The sequence below is a fragment of the Hippopotamus amphibius genome, chromosome 10 (assembly GCF_030028045.1).
Source record: "Hippopotamus amphibius kiboko isolate mHipAmp2 chromosome 10, mHipAmp2.hap2, whole genome shotgun sequence".
NCBI lineage: Eukaryota > Metazoa > Chordata > Mammalia > Artiodactyla > Hippopotamidae > Hippopotamus > Hippopotamus amphibius.
In genome coordinates, this window is record NC_080195.1 from 33868145 (window position 1) to 33893167 (window position 25023).

The 25023-nt window shown below is 47.7% G+C and overlaps 1 protein-coding gene across 4 annotated transcripts in view; it reads left to right on the forward strand.

Annotated features, from left to right (window-relative positions):
- Positions 1–1570: 1570 nt before the first annotated feature.
- CSGALNACT1 (chondroitin sulfate N-acetylgalactosaminyltransferase 1) overlaps positions 1571–25023 on the forward strand; it is a 321341-nt gene continuing 297888 nt past the window's right edge. For 2 of the 4 annotated variants that reach the window (XM_057697975.1, XM_057697969.1), the window contains exon 1: positions 2168–2235. The gene's annotated coding sequence lies outside the window, so the exon portion shown is untranslated. Of the gene's footprint in view, positions 1705–2167; positions 2236–25023 lie in introns of those variants that run through there. The other 2 variants (XM_057697970.1, XM_057697976.1) reach the window with 2 other exon arrangements.

Below are 25023 nucleotides of genomic sequence, written 5' to 3' on the forward strand. Positions count from 1 at the left end.
TCTTGTCACTGAGTTCATCAGTACCATTTTTAGATTCCGTATGTGTGAGTTAGCATACAATATTTGTCTTTCTCTTTCTGACTTACTTCACTCTGTATGACAGACTGTAGGTCTATCCACCTCATCTCAATATATACTGATGTGAACCGATGTGAAATATTTTGATACCTACATTGCTGTGCTGATCTATTAGTATCCTAACTGAGAAAGGCTGAAAAATTTCTTCAGGTACCTTGACAGGTGTGTTACAAGCCCCGGAGAAAATGTGATTAACCCTGATGTGATCTCCCTTTTCCTTCTTGATGATGGGAAAAGAGACAATCACAGCCACAGGGGTGGGTGCCTCCTCTACCTTCCCCAAGCCAGTGCACATGACCTAGAATCTGAGTGCCTGGTTTGCCAGCACAGCAGCCCCTACTCAAGTCCTTGGCCCATCCTCCAAACCAGATTCCTCGCTTAAACCCTATTATATAGAAATTCTGGAGACCTCACTGAACAGAGATACCCCAGCAGAGGAAAGAAAATCAATGTTTTAACAACCCACTATCACCGCATGGAGGTGGGGAATGTCTTGGTGACAGCTAGAAGGCTCTGAGGAGCTTACTTGGTTACCAAGAGCGCTTGAGTGTGCTGGCTCTAATATTCACACGACTCATCACTAACCTAGCTTCCATGCAGCGCCTGCATCTGCTCAGTGAGGACTGTCACATGATAATGTATGGAGGATGCTTGACCCATGACTCGTACCTACATATGTGTGGATGCCGGGTCAGCTATTTATTTATGACCTCCATTACTCTGCAGTGTTTTGGGGGCAGTACATTGGCACTGTATTTTTCATTCATTTGATTAACACCTGCTTCTCCCCTCTTTCCCAAATCACAATTGAGTTGCTGTGGGGACCTCATCACATCAGAGGTGTGGGGATGGGGACAGAGCCACCTGAGGTCCCACAGCAGCCTGGGCTGGAAGAAGGATGGCCTGGGGTGGGCTGGAGAGTCACCCCAGGAAGCAAGCTTGCTGCTGGAATGCTGGCTTCTGGGGTGCTTCCTCCAGGTAAGTAGGTGCTTGCCTCCAGGACTGCCACCCCGTGCCCATGTACAGTCTGCCCCCAAATCTCCGGGATGGGGACTTTGGGCATTCTGCTGGCCGGGCAGTAGAAGGAACACCAGGGATCGGAGGACTGGTCTCAGCTCTGGCCCGGCCTTGGCTCAGCCGTGGGGCCTCTGCAGGTAGGATGGTAGGTGGAGAGATGGCCTCCTCTGGCTGAACACTGATGCCTCCCGAGTCTCCTCCATTATACCGAGAATTTGGGTTCAAAATACCCCCAGACTCCTTTCCTGCAGAGAAGTGCTGGAGTACTTACAAGTCAAGGGCACGTGCGGCCCCGAGGGCATGTGTGTGTGCGACTGTGCGTGTGTGTGAGTGTGTGTGTGTGGGGGGGGGGCGCCTTATTACTCAACACCCCGCCTGCCAGCTTTCCATCCTTTCCCCTCCGCTCCGACTTCCCTCCTCGGCCTCCCAGTGGCCGTCAGGGGTCCCTGCAGACATCACTTCCCCACAGCGGTGGGGTCGCAGAGCTCGAGGGCTTTCTGACCTTGGCCGTGAGTAACGGCTCTCTCGTGAAGGCGTCGTAACCCACCCGGGGCCGCAAAGACAGCGACTACGGGATTAATTCTCCGAAGTGCCATTTGCAAAGTTTTGGTAAGTCCGTCGGCCCGGGGTGTCGGTGGGGGGATGTGGGCGGGCAGGGCAGCCGAGAGCGGGCAAGGGGACAGGGCGGGTGGGGGGGCCGGGGCCGGGCGGGGGGCTCCGTCCATAAAGAGGAAGGACCGCACTTGCCGAGCAGACACGGACCCCCCTCTACTGGGGCCCGGGCCGCCCCGCGCCCTCGCCCCTCCCTCCACTGCTCCGCGTCTCAGGCTCGCGCGGAGCCGCCACCTGCGGGGTGGTCTCCGGCGCGCCCGTCGTAGCGGGAGCTGCTCGGCCCCGGGCACCCGCTCGCGGGCGAGGGACGCACGGCGGGGGCGCGGCCAGCGCGACCCCCGCCCCGCCCCGCCCGCGGCTCGCGGCCCCCACCCGGCGCAGGGCTTGGCCGCGGTCCCGCGCTCCCCGCCCCCGGGTCCCCGGAGGCTCGGCGGCCGCGGGAGCGGGAGGTGGAGCCGAGCCCGCGGCGCCGCGCGGGAGGGGCGGCCGGCGGCGGGAGCGGCGGGAGCCGGCCGGCAGCGCCTCGCGGTGAGTCGGGCCCCGGGCCGAGCCGGCGTGGGCGCCGCGGGGGCATCGCGCGGCATCCTCGCGCCCCCGGCCCGCCTGCACCCGGGGGCTCGCGCGGCCGCGGAGGGCGGGGCCGCGGGGAGGGGGTCGCGCTGCAGGGAGGGAGGGGGAGGCGAGGAGAGGGGGCGGCTCGGATCCGGGGGCTCGCTCGGCGCCGGCAGGTGGGTACGCGGGGTCGCCGGGGAGGCTTCCCGGGAGGGACCCGGGCGCTGTCGCGCCGCGGTCACATTGGCTTCACCAGCCTCCGGTGGCCTTTCGCTGTTTAATGACTTTCTCGAACACCCACTAAAAAGTAGCCTTTGCACGTGCCCGCGTGACTCTTTTGCTGCTGCTGCACGGAATCGTCTTGGCTGGGATGGAGGGGGCGCGGGGGGCGCGCCGAGGTGGGCAGCGTGCCCTCTGCCTGGGACCCGTGCCGGGGCGAACGTGCCCGAGGGTCACCGCGATCCGGGATGCCGGGAGGGAGTGCCGTGTGCGGTCCGCGGAGGAGCCGCTCGAGGGCACGGTCTGGGGGCGGGGTGAAGGGCGGCGAGGAGTGCTGCTCAAAGACGCGGCCAAGTTGTTGTTTCCGCGGCGCTTCCTGCACCTGCACTCCCGTCAGTTGGCTTTGAAGTTATCTTTTCATCGCAGGGCAGAGCGATGGGAGAGGAGATTTAACAGCACCGTGCACGCCGAAACAGCGAGCCTTGGGAAACGCGAGTACATGATCGAGTGGGTATTTCGCAAACTCCGCTTTTATTCTGATTTCAAAGCCTCGGAGTGGTTTTCACTTAAATGTCATTAGAGAGGTCTAGATAATAAAGATAATTAACTGTTCTTTCGCGTCTTTTTTTTACTAGAAATTGAAATTCAGTTCTACCGGATTTCTTGGATGTTGTTCACATTTTCATGCAGGAAAGTCGTAATTGTCGTAGCCTTACTTGCAACAATGAATATTAACAAGCCCTGCGCGGTGTTGTCATGTTGCTAATTGGAATGAGAAAAGTCTTTCAAACTTGGATATAGAAGCATAAAGCAAAACCATAAAGGCTTAGTCATAAAAAGTGGCTTGAACTTGTGTAATAGTGCATCATAGGACATGGGATGGCGGCGTTGTTCCCAGAGAAGGTCAGTTCCTGGAAAGCGAGAGATGGGGCCATAAGGGTTTAAATACGTGATGGTTCTTTCCATCTTATATGTTCTCTAAAGTATACAGCATTGAAACGCTTTACTTCCGTTCATCTTTGTGTTCCAAATTGCAGACTGTACCCATGGAGTTCAGAGCAAAATCTCAAGCTGCTGGACTCACCAGACTACACTGAAGCCACGGGAACTTTTGCTTTGCCGCCCAGACTCCTGGGCTCCAGGCAGCCTCCCATTTATTAACTGTGTGACCTTGGGCAAGGCACCCTTCCACAGCCTTGTTTCGACTTTGTAAAATGCCAATAATATTCCTCATCTTGTGAAGATGTTAGGAAAAAAGAAATAACACTTAGGAACTTATCCCAGGGCCCCGGGGGGCACAGTGAATGCGCTGGACGAGTTGTCTCTTGTCTTCCTTGACTTTTGGGGCCCCCCAGGTGTGGCAGGTTTCAGCGTTGCTGTTGTTTTTAATTTAAAATTCCTTCTTGTGTGCGGTCTTCCTTCCCATCCGTTCATTCAATCACCCTTGATTGAAGAAGCTCGGGTGCTGCCCTGCCTGGGTGTTTGGACACCAGGAGTTGACACTCTGGAGGTGGGGTGGGTCACTACTTAAGGTTTTTCCTGTTGATGAGAGCCCGTCACGAGGTCACACGGTGAGGAATTGTACTTTGCCGTCTTCGTGTTGCTCTCACTCTGTCCCTCGTGTAATATCACGTTGGAAAGAAAGCACAGGAAGCTCTGTGCGGTGGGTGCTTGCTCCGGCGTTTACCCTGTGTCTCCGGCCAGCTCAGGCCTGGCAGGGCGCGGCTTCATAAATGTTTGTGGATTTGAAAGACAGGATGTAGTGAAGTTATTCTTCAGGTCACATTTTCCTTTTTTATTCTTAGTGAAAGGACCTTGGGATTCTAAATGATGGCCCTACTCTACATCAGGGCTAATAGAGGTTATTAAAGAAGGTAGCTCAGGTAGACTTTATTACCTATTGATTTTGCTCTGGTGATGAAGGAGTCTTATAAAATCTACACAGCCAAGTCGGAGCGGCGGCTCCACCACTAGGGGCCCCCTCTGCGTAGTGTATCACCCAGGCTGCCATGTCCTGTAAGGCAGCAAAGGAACTTGACTTCCTGGGTTCTCCACATGGAATGCCTTATTAGAGAAGGGCAACCTGTGTGAAAAGCATTACCAGAGGCCTTAAAAATATGTGCAAGGGGTCTTAAATGACGGATTCGGTACCATTTTAGAATAACTTTAAAAGTTTAAAGGAGATGTAAGAATCGGGCTTTTTGCTTTGCATATCCTTATATGCCAATACATGATTTAAAAAAACTGTCTAAAAATTCAAATATATAATTTTGGTCTAATATTTTTAAGGGTTTTGGGGAGTATGTTTTTGGTAGAGCTTATTTTTTCTTTTAATGTGTTTAAAATTGCTTTATTTCCTAAATTGGTACTTGGAGTGCTGATAACTTGTTTCTCAAGGAGTTTATCTGGCCAGTAAGAAGCTGCTGGTGTCTTGTCTTTTTAAAAAATGGGGCCACGTGACATTCTACACATTAAAAAATATGTTTTACTACATTCCAAGATGTATCATTGAAAAGCATTTTTCTTCTGGGAGTTTTTGAAAAGCCCTCTTGCTTCTGAATTCTAACTTGAATGAAGTTAGTCAGGCTTGAGACTATTGAACAACTTGAAGTTGTGTTGGTGTTTTTATTTTGTCAGATGGAATTTGATATTTGGTAGAAAAAATATCGACAAGGTATGTAACTAAACACGATGACTGAAAATATTGCCATATTGTTTGTAAGAGAATATTTTCAGGTTTTCAGTGGAGTTTAATTACAGTGACAAACTAAATATCAGTAATCAGTAAAGTAAAACTAACAACAGTTACAGAAGAGTTCAGCTCATTGTAGGTCCCAAATCTTACTGAGGGATTTCTTCTGAATTCAGAAATTTATCAGACTTCTGATTTTCTCGTGGCAGGACTTTTTTTTTCCAGTATTTTTTAGAATTGAAGTGTAGTTGATGTACAATGTTGTGTTAATTTCTGCTGTACATCAGAGTGATTCAGATATGTGTGTACACACACACACAACCACATTCTTTTTTTAATATTCTTTTCCATTATGGTTCATCATAGAATATTGAATATAGTTCTCTGTGCTGTACAGTAGGACCTTGTTTATCCATTCTATATATAAAAGTTTACATCTGCTAATCCCGGCCTCCCGCTTTGTCCCTCCCCCAACCCCCTCCCCCTTGGCAACCACCAGTCCATTTTCTATGTTCGTGATTCTGTTTCTATTTCACAGATAGGTTCACTTGTGCCATATTTTAGATTCCACATATAAGTGATGTCATATGGTGTTTGTCTTTCTCTTTCTGACTTATTTCACTTAGTATGATAATCTCTAGGGCCGTGCATGTTGCTGCAAATGGCATTATTTCATTCTTTTTTATGGCTAATATTCCATTGTATATATGTACCACATCTTTATCCATTCACCTGTTGATGGACATTTAGGTTGCTACCATGTCTTGGCTGTTGTGAATAGTGCTGCTAAGCACATAAGGGATGCATGTATCTTTTTGAATTAGAGTTTTGTCTGGATATACATCACATGGTAGGACTTTAAAACAAGGCAGTCTGATCTTTGCTGCCTTTCTGTCAAGGTTTAGGTCATTACTAAGAACTGGGGAAGAGGAAGAGCTTCTGCGTGAAGTTCGCAGATAATTCTTCTTATCACTTCCCCATGAGTAAGCTCACTTTTGGGAACCATGTTTAGGATTCTGAGTTACAGAGACCCTGTTTGCACAAGAATGCTTCTCTAGAACTGGGAGAGCGCCGCTGTCGCCGTTAGACATCTGGCCGGTGAAGGCCCTGGGTCTCCCTGCCTCCTGACTTCCCCCAGAAGCAGGCCGAGGCTCTGCTGCAGTGATGGGGTGGAGCCTGGTGTAGAGCAAGGCATTGGAGTTTGGACAGGAGCCCTGGAGCTGACCAAGATTATGGATGCCCGAGGTGGGAGGACTTGCTTGTTTGCACCTGGGAGTCTCTTCTTAGGAACTTGCACTTGGGTGGTGCTGCCTAGATGCACAGAAACAGCAGCTCTAGAGCTGGCAGAGAAAGGTTTGGGTCCTGTGACTTAGTGAAACAGTACTTTGCTACACAGATCAGTTTAGTTGTTTTTGGACCGTGTAAAACATACATTTGGTTATCCTGGGGTCATGTCTGCTACTCTGTTTCCTTTTCACTGGCAGGGATGTTTGTGTTGATGGAGGAACAGGGAAGCAGGAAACAGGGAGGAGGTAGACGGGAGTTGTCTGTTTATACTGGACAGTGGGGCCCCTTGCTCTCCCTTCCCCAGGCACGTGGGCACACGCGTGCAGCTTGGTAATAGGAGCTGTTCCCTGGTGATCTGGAGGGATCCTCATCTACTCCGTTAATGAAATTACTAAGATGTTGGTCTCCGACTTAGGGCCTGGGTGCTCTCAAAAGTGATCTTCTACTTCTGTCTCCCATCCTTTAGAAACTTGCTGCAGTTAATGTGTCTGCTACCATCTGTGAACTGGGCTGCTGCCAGCCCAGGAGGTGCCCGTTTGAGGAGCATCTGTGCCCGGGTGCACAGCGTGGGAAACGGAGCATGGACCTCCGCCCGTGCCTGTGCACCTCTGGGGAGGGGGGCAGTCTTGTGGAGCACAGTTTGCACAACTGTTTTGGAGGCTTTCACCTGTACGAGTGGTTAGAACAGTGCTGGGCACGAGGTGGATGAGAGCTGTGTCATAGCTGCTGTGGTGGCTATTATTATTATTATTATTATTACTATTATTATTGATATTACTGCTTTCAGGGTAGAGCATGCTGGCAGGCACAGTAACCCGGAACAGAGGATTCAGGTGAACTTAGTGCTGATAATAACGTTTGCGAAAGCAAGTGACTCATTCATTTTAGATTTCTTGCTGCATTTTCCATGAGAGTTCTGTTCACAGAGCCCTAACTGCGTGGCAGCTGCTCTGCTAAACCTGGGCCGTGAGTTACTCATTCAGTCAGCACAGCGGCTGCAAGAAGCACGTGCTCTTATTATCTGCATTTTGCAGATGAGAAAACCAGGGGTGTACAGAGGCGAGTTACCTGCCCAAGGTCAGCTCATGGGTGGCGGGCCTGGGCCTTGAGCCACATCTGCCCGGCCCCAGAGCCTCCCTGCTGTCTGGTTCACCATCCATACTCCTTGAACTAGTAGCCAGAAAACGTCTTCAAGTTCTGAGGGTTAACAAAATGTGAAAACATTGATTTTCTGTAGATTCTTGTATTTGTATCCTTTTCGAGACAGGATGGCGCAAGAAGACAAATGAACTGTTATCAGTGGGTCCGTTCAGCACTTCTTATTTATAGATTTTTATATGTGGCTTTTTCTAGCAGCTTGAAATACAGTACAGTTGTGGTACAACTTATTTCTGTACAACGTTTCATGTCTTATCAAGGCGCTTTTCAGGCGTGTTATAAGCAGAATATGTGACTAAAATCCAGCGTGTGGGTTGCAGAGAATTAAGGTATGAAGACTGGAGCCAGCCATTCACGCATTCACTTAACAAATATTTCCTACTCACCTCTTCTCTGAAGGCGCACTGCCAGACACCACGGAGATGGCAAAGGTGTGGAAGGCTGTGGTGCAGAGGAAGGCTCTGGGCCTTTGGGGTTGGCGTTGCTGGGGTTTGAACCTCAGCTCTGTCGCTCACTGACTGGGGGCCTGGCCCCATCCGTGGACATTTCTGAGGCTCAGTTTCTTGTGTACATAATGGGGAGTAATAATACCTTGTAGGCTGTTTTAGGAATTAAGTGAGATGCACGGGGAAGACATCAGGCCACTGGAGGTGGTGGTACTGATGCTGTGGGTGGTACCCACAGCGGTGCCCTTCCGCTTCTCCCGTCTTTCCTGTCTCTTCTCACACCACCCATTACAGGGGGTGGTAGCAATAAAGATACTTAACATCCAAGATAGAATTATTCAGAATGTTCCTTTCTGGTTCTCCCTTGTGGGGCTGGGGCAGACCCGGCGGTGGGGTTGGGTGGTACAGGAGCTGGTGGAGTGTAGGGTTCCTGTCACACGGGGTTGTTACCCAGGAGGCCCAGACGAGGGTGAATTCCAGAAAGCAAGGGCAGCTTGGAGCCCAGGATAGATGCCTGTGGGTCCAGAGGGGTGGGGAGGAGGGTCTTTTGGGGAGTAACCGAGAACTTGAGTCTCATGGAAATTAGAACAAGCCGGAAGTGAAGTTTGAGGCGGGCGGAGGGGAAAAGGTTTGGGATCTGGGTGGAGGGCGAGGCAGGAATGTGAGCAGCTTGTTCCTGGGGCACCAGGGGGGTCGGGTGGCTCAGAGGTGGGGGCCGGGGGGCTGTGCTGAGGCGTGGGGAGAGGCCTGAGCCCTGCGCTACCTCCCCCAGTGCTGCAGGGCCTCTACCAGACGTCCGGCTCCCTGGCTTTCCACTGCAGGGTTTTTCCAGAAGCACGGCAGCCTCTCCCGGCAAACAGCTACGTCAAAATCATTAGTTGCTGCCAGTTTCCACTCTAGATCTTCAAGGGGTAGCTGGTATCGCAGGAAAATAAACCTTTCCTTATTCCAGTTGGAGATTCGGGTAAACACACCCAGCTCTGTTCCTGGTGAGTCAGGGAGCCAGGTCCACGGGGCCCTGTTTGGGGTCCTGCTGGCATTTCTGTAGCGTGGGCTGTGTTGTGAGATCGGGGGTTTTTCAGGGAGATGTTCCTAGCGGTTTTATGACAATGGGCCGCCTTGTTTGGTGTCCGGGGTGGATGCCGTGTGTGGTGGGGATGGAATGCGGGCTTTACAAAATCTTTACAGTCTGGGAACGGCCACCTCAGCCAGGGAGCAGGAGGCCTGACATTTATTCTGCGTCGGCACAGGGGCATAAACCAGCCCTTCTGTGAATAAGCAAACAGAACCTGCCCGGGTGCAAGACAAGCTTGATTCAGGGTTTAAAAAAAAATGCAAGAAATTCTAAAAAAGGTATTGACTCGGGGAACAGTTTGTTCAAAGCAAGCTACTGTAATCTTCAAAAGCCCGTTTTGTGGAATTAATAGCGCGTGTTAAAATGAAATGAACAAGCAGACTTTAAAAAAGTGGCAGAAGGGTAGCTTTGTGGGAAGTAGAGTAAACCTTGAAATGAAATCCAGGTTGGTTCCTATGGTCCTCGGGGAGCTGAGTTGGAATAATGTTCGCTGATCGCTCTAATAGGTGGGAGAGTCTGGGCAGAGTGAACTGCGTGGGGGAGGCGGCACCTCGGGGACGGACCTGGACGTTGGGGACGGACCTGGACGTTGGAGCCGGTTTACCCAGGTCCACACGTTCTTAACTGTGATCCTGGGCAAGTTCCTGAATCCTCGAGGTCTTGGTTTTCTTGTCTGTAGAGGAGGGATAATAGTGCCCGTCGTGTCGGGGAGTTGGTGGATGGGTGTGGGTAACGTAGGGAGGCTGCTTAGCACGAGGTGGGTACTCGGCAGGTAGCCGCAGCTGCCGTGATTACAGAGGCGCGCAGGAAGGAAGGGGGGAGGGGAGGATCGGGGGCGTCTGCATCCACCCTGGGCTGGACCCTTCTAATTCTACTCTTGCATAGCTTTTTTGTTTTTTTTTTTAATCTTTATTGGAGTAGAATTGCGTTAGAGTATTGTGTTAGCTTCTGCTGTAGAAAAAAGTGAATCAGCTATATGTGGACATATATCCCAATATCCCCTCCCTCTTGAGCCTCCCTCCCACCCTTCCTATCCCACCCCTTTAGGTCGTCACAAAGCATCAAGCTGATCTCCCTGTGCTCTGCAGCAGCTTCCCACGAGCTGTCTGCTTCACATTTGGTAGCGTGTATATGTCAGTGCTACTCTCTCACTACGTCCCAGCTTCCGCCGTGCATCTCCCCCGCCCCGGCCCGTGTCCTCAAGTCCGTTCTCTACGTGTGCGTCTCTATTCCTGTCTTGCCACTAGGTTCATCAGTACCATTTTTCTAGATTCCATATATGTATGTGTAAGCATACGGTATTTGTTTTTCTCTTTCTGATTTACTTCACTCTGTATGACAGACTCTAGGTGCATCCATCTCACTACAAATAGCTCACTTTCATTCCTTTGAATGGATGAAGAAGATGTGGCACATATATGCAATGGAATATTATTCAGCCATAAAAAGGAATGAAATTGAGCTATTTGCATAGTTTTTAATGTCAGGTTCTAGATGATTATAATCAAATACATCTTGAACACGCTCTGTGTGTATGTCCCTATGATAAGGGACCTGGGTATAGACTCTGATCCCAGAAAACCACTCTCGGTGTTCTCATGTAGCCCATGGTCTTAGGCTGAGAGAGGCAAGACTGTGACGGGGTCTTGCCGTTACAGAAGGAGTTCTAGTGTCCCTTGGCTGTTTCAACGAGCTGCCCAAAGGATACTAGAATACCTTGTCTTATTTCCCATCTACTCTACATACAGATGGATAGAAAATAAGTACTTCTTAGGCCTCATAGACATAAATAACTCAAAATACCCGGGGTACCTTTGGGTATCTTATTTGTGTAGAAGTAAGATTTATTTAAATACTTTGGTGGCTGCATAATAGGAACCCATCAGAGGAGACTTGTGTTTTGGGGGGTATTTCTTTGGATGTCGCTGTGACCTGTAAGCTCCTGTGTCTGAAGCATGTTCTTTGGTTGGGAGGGTCCTTTATGTCTTTTTTCTTTTTTTAATTTATTTATTTTTGGCTGCATCAGGTCTTAGTTGTGGCACGCGGGATTTTTGTTGAGGAATGTGGGCTTCTCTCTAGTTGTGGTGTTCTGGTTTTCTCTCGGGCTCCAGGGCACGTGGGCTCTCTAGTGGTGCATGAGCTCAATAGTTGTGGTGCGAGGACAGCTGTGGGATCTTAGTTCTCCGACCAGGGATCGAACCCATGTCCCCTGCGTTGGAAGGTGGATTCTTTACCACTGGACCACCAGGGAAGTCCTGGTCCTTTATGTCTTTTCACCGAACTCTTGACCCATAGATTTCTGGGCCAGAATAATGAGAGAGCTGATGAATTTAAAGAGTTTTTGTTTGTTTGTTTTGTATCTCTCCTCCAGATGGAGGTGTACACATGTTGCTCCGGAAGGAGACTAGGTTGGTGGAGAAAGGATTCCTGAGCTGGCTCATTCTGTGGCCATGAGTAAGTTCTTAATCCCTAAAGTAGGAATTTAATCATTGAGACTCAGGGACCATTTGAATGGAAAGCAATGAAGTGTTTGGACTGGGAATGGTTTCATCCGTCCAGATGGTGGCTGAAGTCAAAATCTGAGCATAAAACTAGTTACCGCATTGGATCAAGTGAGCTGATTCAACCCTTTGGGTCTTGGGTTGTCTCAAAAATGTTTTTTTCTTTGCAGAGAGGGTATTATTCACTGAAGTAATTAAAAATCCTGAGTGTTTTCCATGAATATCCTTGGGTATATAGGAGAATTTATCCAGCTTCACTGGAATTACCTTTTTCTCTTCCTCCAAGAGTGAGTCTGGACCAGTGTCTGGGCTGTTGTTAGTGTAGAGAGCAGAGGCCGTGAGAACGTGCTCTCTTAGGTGTTCACGCAGACCGGGTGTCTCGTGTCCTGATAGAAGTGAGGCCAGAGGCAGAAGGAGATTCAGGAACTAGACCCATCTGGTTGCCTGAAAGCACAGGGAGGTGAGTGTTGGGCTTGTGGGGATTGTTCTTCCTGGGGTGAAGGTGCACGGGAGGCACCAGGTTTTTAATACTCTCTTCTCTGGTCTCCGTAAGCAACTGTTTCATTATTTTGGGGGCAAATGTCATGCCAGTGTAAAGTGGAGAGGCATTACTGCAGCTCTTAATCACTTAGGAATGAAAGTCAGAGAAAGAATGGAGAAATTTTGACTAAAGCTAGCCATGTTGATCTATTTTATCTACAGGAACTAAAAATCTTTGACTTGGCAAAATCGTGCATCTGAAGGGGACACTTGGATTCTGGAGGATTTGTAGACTTCATTTAATGGTCTTGTCCATGACTTGTTGGAGTTAGAAGTCATGGGAGGACCACTGCTTAGCAAGAATACATCAACAGAAAAAATGTTATCTCTGAGATCAGTTGGACCAGCATCAGTATTTCGCAGAAATAATTGCACATTTGAGATCATTTGGACTATCTCTGTATTTTTCAGATGAACCAAAAGAGGCCCAGAGAGGTGAAGTGCCTTAGCTAAGATGACCCAGCTACTTAGGGGAATGACATTGTCAGGAATGGAGCCCAGGTCCCTTGTTTCCATCCCAATGCATTTAATGGGCCGTGAAGCATCCTTTTTGGGTACCAGCCCCGGCTGGCAGGTAGTTTTAGGTGCCCAGATAATGATGTCACCTACACAACTGCCTGCTCTCAGGTTTTTCAGAATCTGGTTATGGAGCTCCTGCCGTGTGCCTGGCACTGTTCTTAGTGCTAGATCATAGGTGAAAAGACAGGGGTTTCTGACCTCAAGGAGCTCACAGTAGAGTGAAATACAAAGAAGGGACTGTATCATGAAGCCATGGCTTAGTGACACGTGGAACATCTTCCTTGGGGATGGTAAGCTCTCAGCGCCTACTTACAAGGTCAACGGGATTACTTTTTATTTCCTGTTGATTTTACAATGTCAGAAATGGAATGATGGCCATGAACTTCATGAATCAAATTTACTGAAAATGGTCCCAGTCTCATCTGTACACATCCAGCGAGTGGATTAAAACTTGAAACTCTTTTTTTCTCTGCACTTCAAATCCGTGATCTTTCTGGAAACACTTGGTAAGAATAGTTCTGGAGGAGTTTGTTTACAGACTCAAGTAAAAATCGGATGTTTTACGCCAAGGAGAAGTAAGATGTGGATATGGGTGTCGCTGTAGCTGAGTCAGGGGTTGAATAATTGGTTTTTTAATTAAATTGAGGCCCATTTTTCCCCCCAGTAGTGCAGAGCTGGCAGAAGCTTAGGAAGAAATCTACTGGGTACTAAGCAGTATCTGAAGCACTTTATTTGTAGAATTGTTTTAGTTTTGTTTTTATTTATTTTTCATTTTAATTTATTTTTGGCTGCGTTGGGTCTTCATTGTGGTGCGCAGGCTTCTCTGTGCAGTGGCTGCTCTTGTTGCGGAGCACGGGCTCTAGGTGTGCGGGCTTCAATAGTTGTGGTGCGCAGTCTCAATAGTTGTGGTGCACGGACATAGCTGCTCTGCAGCATGTGGGATCTTCCCGGACCAGGGATCGAACCCGAGTCCCCTGCATTGGCAGGCGGATTCTTAACCACTGCGTCACCAGGGAAGTCCTGTGGAATTGTTTTTAAACCCATGTAAAAAGACTGGAAGGACCGAGGTTCGGTTAGATAGAATGCCTTGGCAGGGGCAGATGGGGTGGCAGGGAGACCCAGCGTTTGCACAAAAGTCTGTTTGCCACTGCAGCTCCTGCTCCCAAGTGTGTCACCTCCGTGGGTACCATGCGTGATGTGGCAGTGGCCTTATAGTTGCTTTTGTGTCATCCTTGGGCAGGACTGCAGACGCATGGAGCATGGGGACTGCAGCTCACACAGTTGTTTGATGCACTGTGAGCGGCGAAGCGCAGTGTGTGGACACAGTAGGTTCTCTGTAAATATGCATGAAATGAACGGAGGCAGCACCTGAAGAGTCAGCAGCATTGGTGAGAAACTGTGTTCACGAACGGGGCACATTCCCTTCCAGGAACCCTGCATGTGAGTGTAAAGCTGACCTTGGAGAAACCAAACAAATAACCCACCCTTACGGGTCTCTTTTCATATCATTTGCTGTTCGTACGCGTGCCTGTGTTCAACTCTTTTGCCACGTATGGTTTTCTTACTTGGTGTTTTCTTCCAAGCTACCTGTAAATACATTATGCATTCACAATCTTGTGGCAGGCCAGCTGGATTTAATACAGTCAGGAAGCCTTCCAACACATTAAGGGTTCTTGAAGGTAATAAAAAGGAGGACTAATTATCTCACTCAAGTGATTGTAAGAGAAATGCTGGAGATCTTGACTCACTGGGATTTTGACCGCAGCCCGCGTGCTTCAGACGCCATGAGAGGTGATCTGTTTCCACCAAGTGATTTTCTTCAGACTGTGATGTGGGTGTAGCTGTCGCCTGCTGGGCAAGAGGACAGACTAAATAATGCATTGGTTGGCTGGGGTTGGAGTCGTGATATGTGGCCGGTGCTCACAGCGAGAGCCTGTGGGATTTTACATTTAATGATGCTACCTCTCCCGTAGCCATCTGTCTGCCTCTTTAATAAGCAGTATTCCTCATCAGGCCTGATTTGTGTACATCGATTACACCATTATACATGTTAAATATTAAAGTGTTTTTCCCCCTTGTGTGAAGTCTAATTAGGCAAAGCGCTCAGCGCAAGCCTGCGTTATCATTCACGGTGATAGGCTACTCATTACCTGTGACACACCTCAGCTTCCTGGATCGTTTGTCTTTTTTTTCCCCCTTCTATCAGAGTGCCCATGTACCGAATATAGTGCAGTAAAGTTTGGTGAATGGTTCAGCACCGTTGGGCCAGTGAGAAGGGCTCTGCTACAAAGATTATGAAACCTTTTAAAAATGAGTGGAGAGATGCATTATCTACAGCTGGCATTTTTCATGAATCAGGCATCTGAACAGATATTTCTGATGAAACCAGTTTTAATCAAAGAATCTTAACATATGGTAGTTCTATTTGTAGTTTTTTAAGGAACCTCCAAATTGTTTTCCATAGTGGCTGTACCAACTTAAAGTCCCACCAACAGTGCAGGAGAGTTCCCTTTTCTCCACACCCTCTCCAACATTTGTGGTTTCCAGACTTTGTGATGATGGCCATTCTGATCGGTGTGAGGTGATACCTCATTGTGGCTTTGACTTGCATTTCTCTGATGATTAGTGATGTTGAGCATCTTTTCATATGTGTGTTGGCCATCTGTATGTCTTCTTTGGAGAAATGTCTATTTAGGTCTTCTGCCCATTTGTGGATTGGGTTATTTGCTTTTTTGGTATTAAGCTTCATGAGCTGCTTGTATATTTTGGAGGTTAATCCTTTGTCCGTTGTTTCACAGGCAATTATTTTTTCCCATTCTGAGGGCTGCCTTTTAGTAATCCCACTCCTGGGCATATACCCAAAGAAAACCATAATCCCAAAAGAAACTTGTACCATAATGTTTATTGCAGCACTATTTACAATAGCCAGGACATGGAAGCAACCTAAATGCCTATCAACAAATGAATGGATACAGAAGATGTGGCATATATATACAATGGAATATTACTCAGCTATAAAAAGGGATGAAATGGAGCTATATGTAATGAGGTGGATAGAACTACAATCTGTCATACATAGTGAAGTAAGTCAGAAAGAGAAGGACAAATATTGTATGCTAACTCACATATAATCTAAAAATGGTACTGATGAACTCAGTGACGAATAAGGATGCAGATACAGAGAATGGACTAGAGAACTCGAGGTATGGGAGGGGGCGGGGGGTGAAGGGGAAACTGAGAGGAAGTGAGAGAGTAGCACAGACATATATATACTACCAACTGTAAAATAGTCAGTGGGAAGTTGTTGTATAACAAAGGGAGTCCAACTCGAGGATGGAAGATGCCTTAGAGGACTGGGGCAGGGAGGGTGGGGGGGACTCGAGGAGGGGGGGCGTCAAGGAAGGGAGGGAATACAGGGATATGTGTATAAAAACAGTTGATTGAACCTGGTGTACCCCCCAAAAAAAAGAAAAAAAAAAGGAAAGACAAATGAAAAAAAAAAAAAAGAATCTTAACATAGCTTTAAAGGCTAAAAATACAAGTTGCAGTATTGTTTGGATGAAGAGAAAACCATCAGGGAGAAGTTGCATTTTATACACGCTGCTGATAAAAAGAATAATTTTAGATGTTGAACTGCTATCACCTGAAAGTTCATGGGGCAGTCCATTACTTTTTCAACTTATCTCTTCTGTGCAGTCTAATTCAAAAATTAATTTGCATCGTGGACTTCATAGCAAGCATTTTATTAGCGTAAGACCAAAAGTCAGATTATGAGTCAGGCTAGTGTCTTTGATAAGTTATCTACATCATTTTGAGACAATCACCGTAACAATGTCTGTTTTTTTTGAAGTGTTCATGGTACTTCCTCATTATTTACATTCCTAAAAAAATCTGCAGTCTGCCGTTTGCATGTAGACATGCGCACAGTCACACACGTGTACACGTGTAATCTGGGGCTGATGGGCGTGAGTTGGATGAGGAGTAAGCTGAGTCTATAGCTTTTAAGCCATGTTTCGTGTGATGTGTGGGTACCAGGCTAGTAGGTTTTTCCCTCTCATGGTCCCAGCAGCTCCTGTTACGTTGTTTGTGTTTTTATAATTTATTTATTTATTGGCTGCATTGGGTCTTCATTGCTGTGCGCGGGCTTTCTCTAGTTGCAGAGAGCAGGGGGCTAGTCTTCGTTTCAGTGTTTGGGCCTCTCTTGTTGCGGAGCATGGGCTTTAGGCATGCGGGCTTCAGTAGTTGTGGCACAGGCTCAACAGTTGTGGCTCATGGGCTCTAGAGCACAAGCACAGTAGTTGTGGTGCACGGGCTTGGTTGCTTCGCGGCATGTGGGATCTTCCTGGACCAGGGCTCGAACCTGTGTCCCCTGCGTTGGCAGGCAGATTCTTAAGCACTGCTCCACCAGGGAAACCCCTTGTTAGGGTTTTGAAAGTGGCTTTATCCCTTCATAATTGCAAATAGCAGTAGCATTACTTGCCCTCTACGCACTATGGAAAGAAAGCAGCCTGTATCTCCTTAAAGTGAGTTTATTTTGAGTTGTTTTTGAATGTGGTCAAATCAAAATGAGATTTAGCTGAGTTAAAATACAGATCTAAAGATCAGAGAATGGAGGGGCCCTTACAGATCACGTGGTCTAATGTTTCTGCTTCCTGAGTGGGGAAGCCGAGGCAGGGAGGCAGGCAGCTCCTCAAGGTCACAGGGTGTCAGCAGGGATCCTGCTCCCCTGCACTTGACTCCAGGCCTGATGGTGACACTCGGGCCAGGTCCCATCTCCCTGCCCTTCGCAGGTGTAGTATGCTTGGGCCTGGGTTGGTTAGAAAGGTTTCGAAGGAAAGCTTGCTGCCTTACAACCAACTCAAGGCAGAGTAGGTGTAGTCTGAACCTGTCCGGGGTTAGAGGATAACTTACGTTTCATATCTGCTAGTTGGCACATTTCTAGAAACGGAGAACTGGGAGTTGGTGTCTGCCTCTGAGCACCTCCGAGCTCAGCAGGGAATCAGTAGGGAGACAGCTGTCTGTTGTCCTGGGATGATGGTCCCAGGGAAGGTTGCCTGCTGCTTGGCCAACCGGGGCTCAGCTGTTCCCAAGGCCCAGAGTCTGGGGCCTTTTCCAGGCTGCGGTGGCCTTGTCAGGCTCCAAGTAAGTCATCCGGCCAACACCGCCAGGGCACAGGGGTTAGGGGTTCGTTTACCTTGACAAATAGCCGTCTTGGTGTTTGGTAAGAAGTGCGGTGGTTAAGCACGTGGGGTCTGAAGCCTAACGTATTTGGGTTGGGCTTGCTGCCGTGTGTGGAATTTAGGCCAGCTACCTTACCGCTTGAGCCTCAGGTGTTCTGTCTGTAAAGTGGGAATAATAGCAAACATTTATCTTGTACTCACTATGTGACAGCTGCTGTCTGGTGCTCCAGGACCATTCACGTGTGTCGTCCTCACGGCAGCCCTGTGAGGTGGGTGCTGCCGTTATCCCCACTTTACAGATGCAGAGACGGAGGCCCAAAGAGGTTCAGCGAATTGCTCGAGTTGCACAGGTGTTGAGGGTGGGAGCTGGGGTGTGAATCTTGGCAGCCTGTTACTCTTTACCTCTCTGCTCTGCTGCCTCTTAGTGGGGTTAAGATGATTGTGAAGATCACATGAGACAAGCACGCAGGCTTATTTCCTCACTGATTGTAGGAAAGCTGGCATTGCCTTCATAAGGGCAGCAGGAAAATCTGCGTGATCAGCGCCTTCTTGGCCCTTCAGCGAGCTCCTAGAAGCCAGGACATAATCAGAAAGTCACTTTGGCAATGACAAGAGTCACGCAGAGAGAATTCGGAAGCCTTAGTCAGACGTCCCTCTGGGTGGACAGTGCGGGGAGAGCCGAGCCGGGCAGGGGCCGTGGGGGGGAGCCGGTGGCCGAGACGCCTTTCCAGCTCGTGGGGGATGACTCTGGGGTTCCAGACAGCAGCTCTGCACGATGTCCCCTCATCTGTCACCCAGACAGTTGAGTGGGTCAGATCTGCCCGGGACACTGCCACTGCCGCAGCACCAACTTCCGCCACAGAGGTCAAGGGCGACACGCACACCTTTGAGAGATCTGGGAAGAGTCCTTCTTTGGCCAGCGTCCTCCACTTGGTGGTGAGTTCATAGCCTCGTTGTTAAGGGCAGGCTTATTTCCAGAGTGTTTGCTGTGGAGTTTAGATATTCTGCCGTGTGTTCTTAAGACCTGATGGACATATGTATACGTAACACGTGTGCCTTGTAACTTATAATAATAAAGTAACTGTCCAATAAGCATCCGGAGCATTCTCCCGGAAGCCCCTCACATGCTTCCCGGTCTTATTTCCTCCCTTCCTCCTGCCTCCCCCCCTCCGGTAACCACTCTCCCAGATATTGTTAGTCATTTCCTTGCTTTACTAGAGTTCTACCACCAGTGTGCATCTACACAGTTTATTGTCTTTGTGACAGCCTGTTGAATTGGGAAATGTGACTAAAGCCTCCAGATACACTAGAGAGCAGTTACAAAAATAAGGTGTGAGAAAGACCAAAATGGGCATTTTCAAAGGCAGTATCTGAACGTGAGGGTATAAGAATCATCCATCTATTTGGAGACGCCTCTGCTGGGAGTGCACCCGCCCCTCCTCCTGGAGGAAGTGGGGTTGGGGGTGCTACCCCCTCACCCCGAGCCCTGTGTCCCCTCCACTGGGTGCGTGGTGGGCTGGTTCTGACTCTGGTGAGATGTTCTGGGGGTGTGGAGAGTGAAGAGTAGCTGGGACAGGCCTCCTCCCAACCCTGCCGTGTTTGTTGGGGCGAATGTGGGTGCTTCCCCTGGACCAGGTGTGGCCCCTGTAGGGAGAGAGAGGCAGCCTGGAACTTGACCCCTGCCCAAGGGCACAGCTGGTGGAGAGCTTGTGGACTGAGTTTCAGGGGCTGGGTCCATCGCCCATACCACAGGAATTTGAGAGGAGCCCCTGGAGAACCCACAGAAGTATCCACGAGAGTCAGAGAGTCAGGTCTGAGCATCTGCTGGTCCAGAGAGTGCAAAGTCATCTGTACTGATGAGGGGTAAGTTTGCCTGCATGTACGTGAAAGAACAGTGGTAACACAGTAGAAGTTAATTTCTCTCTTACGTAGAATCAGTCGGGAAATAGGCAGTTCAGGGATGGGATGGGGGCTTCACACAGCTGTCAGGATCATGCCTCCTAGTTCACTGCCCCACGGCCCAGGCCCGTGACTGGTGCTAGTGCTCCTGGTCAGAGGGGCTGCTGCAGCTCCAGCCATCACATTACGGTTCTGGCAGACAGAGGCAGGGTCTGCTCCCTCCCTTTTAAGGATACTTTTAAGATACATCACCCAGCATTTCTGCTTATATGTCATTAGCCAGGGTTGAGTCATGGGTTCACACCCAGCTCTGAGAGGCTCAGAAATATAAGCTTGTTGCTGGGTAGCCCCAGGCCCAGCTTAAAATTGGGATTCTCTTTGTCAAGAGGAAGGGAGTAGTGGATGTTGGGAGGTACCCAGAAGCCTGTGCCTCTTCTTTTTCAGGCACTAGTAGTCGAGTGCCCTTTCTCCCATCTTCCAGCCCTGGAGGGAAGAGTAACCACAGCCAGCTGGCAGAAGCCAACGCCTCTAACTTTTTTGGCCTTACTTAAAGGTGGATAATATACTGACCTGACATTTTACTTTCTGAATCATAGTTGCGTTTTGTGACTTAAAGTAACTTTAGGACTTTCTGTTACCTACACATGGCCAGAGAATTACGGGACCTACCAGAGTTTCCCTTGGGTAACAGAGGGGGAACCACTGCTTGAACATCACATTTATTTCAACTTAATAATGTCATTATCCAAAACCACCATGCCATTTTCACACCTGAAAAATTAATGATCGTCCTGTAAAAAGTGCCTAATATCCCAGGCTATGTTTCAGTTTTCCTCATTTTGTAACTGACTATGGTAATGGGTGTTACCTGAGCTTATTGCAGCGATCATTTTGCAGTTTGTACAAACATTGGATCATTACATTGTACATCTGAAACTAATTATCTCTGTCAATTAGACTTCAATTTACAAAAATGCATACTCTAACCTAGTAAGTCTGCTTATATTCATCCTACGGAGTTCCTCAGACTAGTATCCAAAGGTGAGTAAAGCGTGTTCATTGAAGCCTTATTTATAGAGAAAAGATGTTAAATATCAAGCAGTGGGAAAAGGTGAAGATATTATGGTGTGTCCATACAGAGGGGTTATTATTAGCCATTAGGAAGAATGATGTAGGTGGTTAATGATGTGTAAATATGATTAAAATATATTGATGAGTGAAAACAGATTTTGCCTTGACTATCTGAAGAAGTATCTCTTTTTCTTTGCATCTCATTTGCAAAAGGTCAGCGTGTGTGAGGTGTGTTTCAGGTGTGGAAGCCGGCATAGGTTAGCTCTGGACGTTCTCCCCAGGGCAGAGAGACCTGGCCCTCTCAGCACACGGAATGCCTGATGCGTTACCTCCGTGACCCTGTTCCAGGAATCTGGAGGAGCAGATAATCCACATTGGCACCAAACTCCACGTGTCACCCGGCTGCTGACTCCTAAATCAGGAAGTTTTTGAGACAGTGGAGTTTGACTTGGGCTTGTCCCGGACAGAGAATTGATTTATTCTTTCTAATGGAAAGTAAAGGTCTTCAAAGTGGGAAATAGTGGAATCTATTTTATGCTTAAATAGAATTTTGCATGGACCATTGGTCGAGTGTGGGCCTTGGATGTGATCCTGTAATGGTAACGTACCACAAGGAGCGTGTTTCCAGAGTGACTGGGGTGCTTTGTAAGATTGGGTATTTAGAATACATGGATAGGATTGTACTTTTTTTTTTAACCTGAATTTCCTGCATACCTTCCACATAAAGCACTGCTGTGTCAGACAAAAGAAATGGAAAACAATGGGTTTTCTTAGGACAGTGTTGCCTGTTCTCCCCTTTTCTTTCCAGACGTTTTACTCTTTGCCAATTTATGTTATTAATCCTCAGAAATCCTCTTTCAGTGTTCTACCATTTCCCCAACATGTCAGTCTAAATAAAGGGCTGATTGAGGAGTATAATTGTTTGAAAGTATGGGTTCTCCAGGTTTTAGGTATTTATATTTTCTCCTTTTCATACTTAGAAATGAATTTGAGGTATCTACATGTTCTACTTTAAAAAAGAACAAAGAACAACAATAAATCCAGTATCATCAAAGTTACAAAATAAATTAGAAATTACTTACTTTCTAAAAAAAAAAACAAAACCAACCCACCAAACTTTCCTTCACGGGATGCAGTGATACAGGCAATACAGTTAGCAATTCATAAAGCGAGTGTTTGGAAATGACGTAATTTTTAAAGATTCACGTATATAACTTTTTTGCAACTTGACTTCTTGCCAAGACTAAAGTGTCTGTGAATACTTCTTGCTTGTGGGGTATATGCTTGTAAACTGTTGAACCTTGATGTTATTATTTATTCATTTAACACACGCTCATGGAGCCCTTGCTATATGCCCTGCATTGAGCTGGTGCCGGGAACAGTCACGTGGACACACAGCTGCTTTTTATTCTGATTTCAGGGTTGGGGAAATTCAATATCTAAGTGAAAGGTCAACTACTGGAGAGTCACAGTTTGTGTTCATGTTCTGGTTTTTAAGAGATGGGCGTTGAGCACAGCAAGTAATTTGATACATTTGTTCTATGGATATACTTTTGGAATTAACCACAGTGGATATACTTTTGGGTCTTAAATTGCTGTATTTTGTTGTAGAAATACTGTTAAAAACGCTAACTTTTGTATTTTAGGAAATTAAAAACAGTGTCGTTGAGTGCAGATTTTACCTGTTAATATCCATCAAACACAGTAGGAGAAATATAGTTAACCCTTGTTAGTTTATTTGAAAACATGCCATTTTTAGCACACTGATTTCTAGAAAAAAGGAAGATCTGATTAAAGCTAGATTGATCCAGATTGCAGCATTTGGCTTACAGTACTTAATTCTCTTAACTTGGATGGTTTAGAATTGATTGTAAGAAAGGGTTTGGCGGATGACACTTTTTTTGGAAATGTTCTTGTTTTCTGTGTGCTATCAACGCATTATGGAGATAAAAACTGGTGCCGTACATAATTGAAATGGCAAAGACAGAGTTGCAGCCTGGCCTGACAACTTGGTTATTATTCGATTCAACATTTTATTTTCTAAATGATTAACCATGGCAACAGTTTAAAAGAAGTTCTTAATGTAAAATTATAGAGGATGCTGACAAGTAAATATCTGCTCTTTTTTGATCAAGAATTAAAGCCTAAGGAAGAGCTTTTCTTTTTGTTGTTGTAAAATACACATGAAACTTACCATCTTAACCATTTAAAAATGGTTACTTAAGGAACTTCCCTGGTGGCTCAGTGGTTAAGAATCTGCCTTCCAATGCAGGGGACACAGATTTGGTCCCTGATCTAGGAAGATCCCACTTGCCGCAGAGCATTTGAGCCCGTGCGCCGCAACTACTGAGCCTGAGTTTCACAGCTGCTGAAGTCCACGTGGCTAGAGCTTGTGCTCTGCAACAAGAGAAGCCACCTCACTGAGAAGGCTGCGCGTTGCAACAAAGAGTAGCACCTGCTCGCCGCAACTAGGGAAAGCCCGTGCAGCAATGAAGACCCGACACAGCCAAAAAGAAAAAAAAAACGGTTGCTTAAAAGTGTACAGTTAAGTGACATTAAGTACATTCACACTGTTGTGCAGCTGTCACCACCATTCATCCCCGGAGCCCTTCCAGGAGCTGATTGTATTACTGTTACTTTGAGCACCGTGTTCTAGCTAGCCTGATGGAATTTCATTGTGGACAGGTGGCACCACAAGTTCTCAGGTCTTTAAGTTTTAAGGTGGTATGTCACAGAACACCCATCTTTAGAGGACTCATGAGGCCCTTTCTTTAAGGGAGCCCTTCCATTTCCCCACATGCCCTAATTTTAGGGGGAAGCCCAGTCAAGGTTAGTTCTGCTACTGAGTCCAAGCTTGTACCGCTGGCTGCACGACAGGCCAATATATCGAGAGACAAGGTGTTGGGACAGGGAAGAATGACTTGATTCAGAAAGCCAGCAGATGAAAGAGGTGGTGGACTAGTGTCCCAAAGAACCATGTTACCCAAGTTGGAATTCAGCCTTCTTTTATACTGAAAGGGGAGGGGATGTGGTTGGTTGTTGCAAACTTCTTGGTGCAGGAATCCTTTGTTCTTGCAGCTGTCCAGGTAGATCAGGTCATGATGTTCCTGTAAACCTCCAACGAGACAAAGGTTATTCTCTGTTCTGCAACTTTTTATCCCTATGTAAGTGGAAAAGTGTTAAACCTTTAAAGGTCAGAGCTCTGAGAATGGGCTTCCTGTATATTTCAGGCAATAGGAAACACTCTTAACTTGTAGAAAAAGCAACAAAATACAAAGTTAGAGTAAAGAAAGAGATCCAATATGGAGTCAGATCTGTTCTTCCCTGTTACAGTTCTCTGATGCTGCCACCAGTTCTCCCACTCCTCCTCCCAGGGGTATCTGCTCAAAGTCCCTGCAAGGTTTAGCCTGTATCCTGGTGGCTGAAGGATGCGGGAGGCCAGGTCCCGGTCATCCCAGGTGTGGTGCATGAGAGCTGACTGTGAGCAACCTTTCTGGGTTAGCAAGGAAGGTCTGGCCGGTGGCAGTTGGAATCTGGTTTGCGAGATGATCAGAAAATGGAAAGCACGAGAATTATTTCATTGTTACTGTTGAGCCAGCGACTTAAAGGACACCCTGCTCTAGGGGTAGTCAGAGGATGGTCAGGGTTGGACTGCCGCTCCCACTCAGCAGTCCCTGGCGGGGCCTGGAGCTACAGCTGTCGGTGGACCACGACGGTGGCTCTGCACACGAGGAAGACGGCAGTCAGCTCAGAGCAATGGCCTGCTTCTTCCCTCCTGTGGGTCCACCTTCTTGCTTTACTTTTTTCCTTACCCCCTCACTTCCCCTTTTTGGATAAAGTCCATTCAGGATAGCGGTCACTTAAACATTGTCATTCTCAGCATGTACATAACACACATTTTTAACAATGCATAGCATTTTTAGTCATGTAGCGTAGCAGTTTCTCTATTAACAACTTGATTGGAGGGCCTCCAGTATGCAGATTCTCTTAGTGCCGCATTTCAGCCGTCTCCGAAGCCAGGGCCGTGCAGGGAGCCTGGCCTCGTTCCCAGTAGTCGTTCTGTCTCTGCCTTCATAATCCCTTAGTTGGTTAGGATTTGGAAATAGTGATACTGAGAGTCTGAAGAAGGGAGTGTGGTGACTTGTAGTGTGATTTGGGCTTTGTGTTTCTTAAGGAA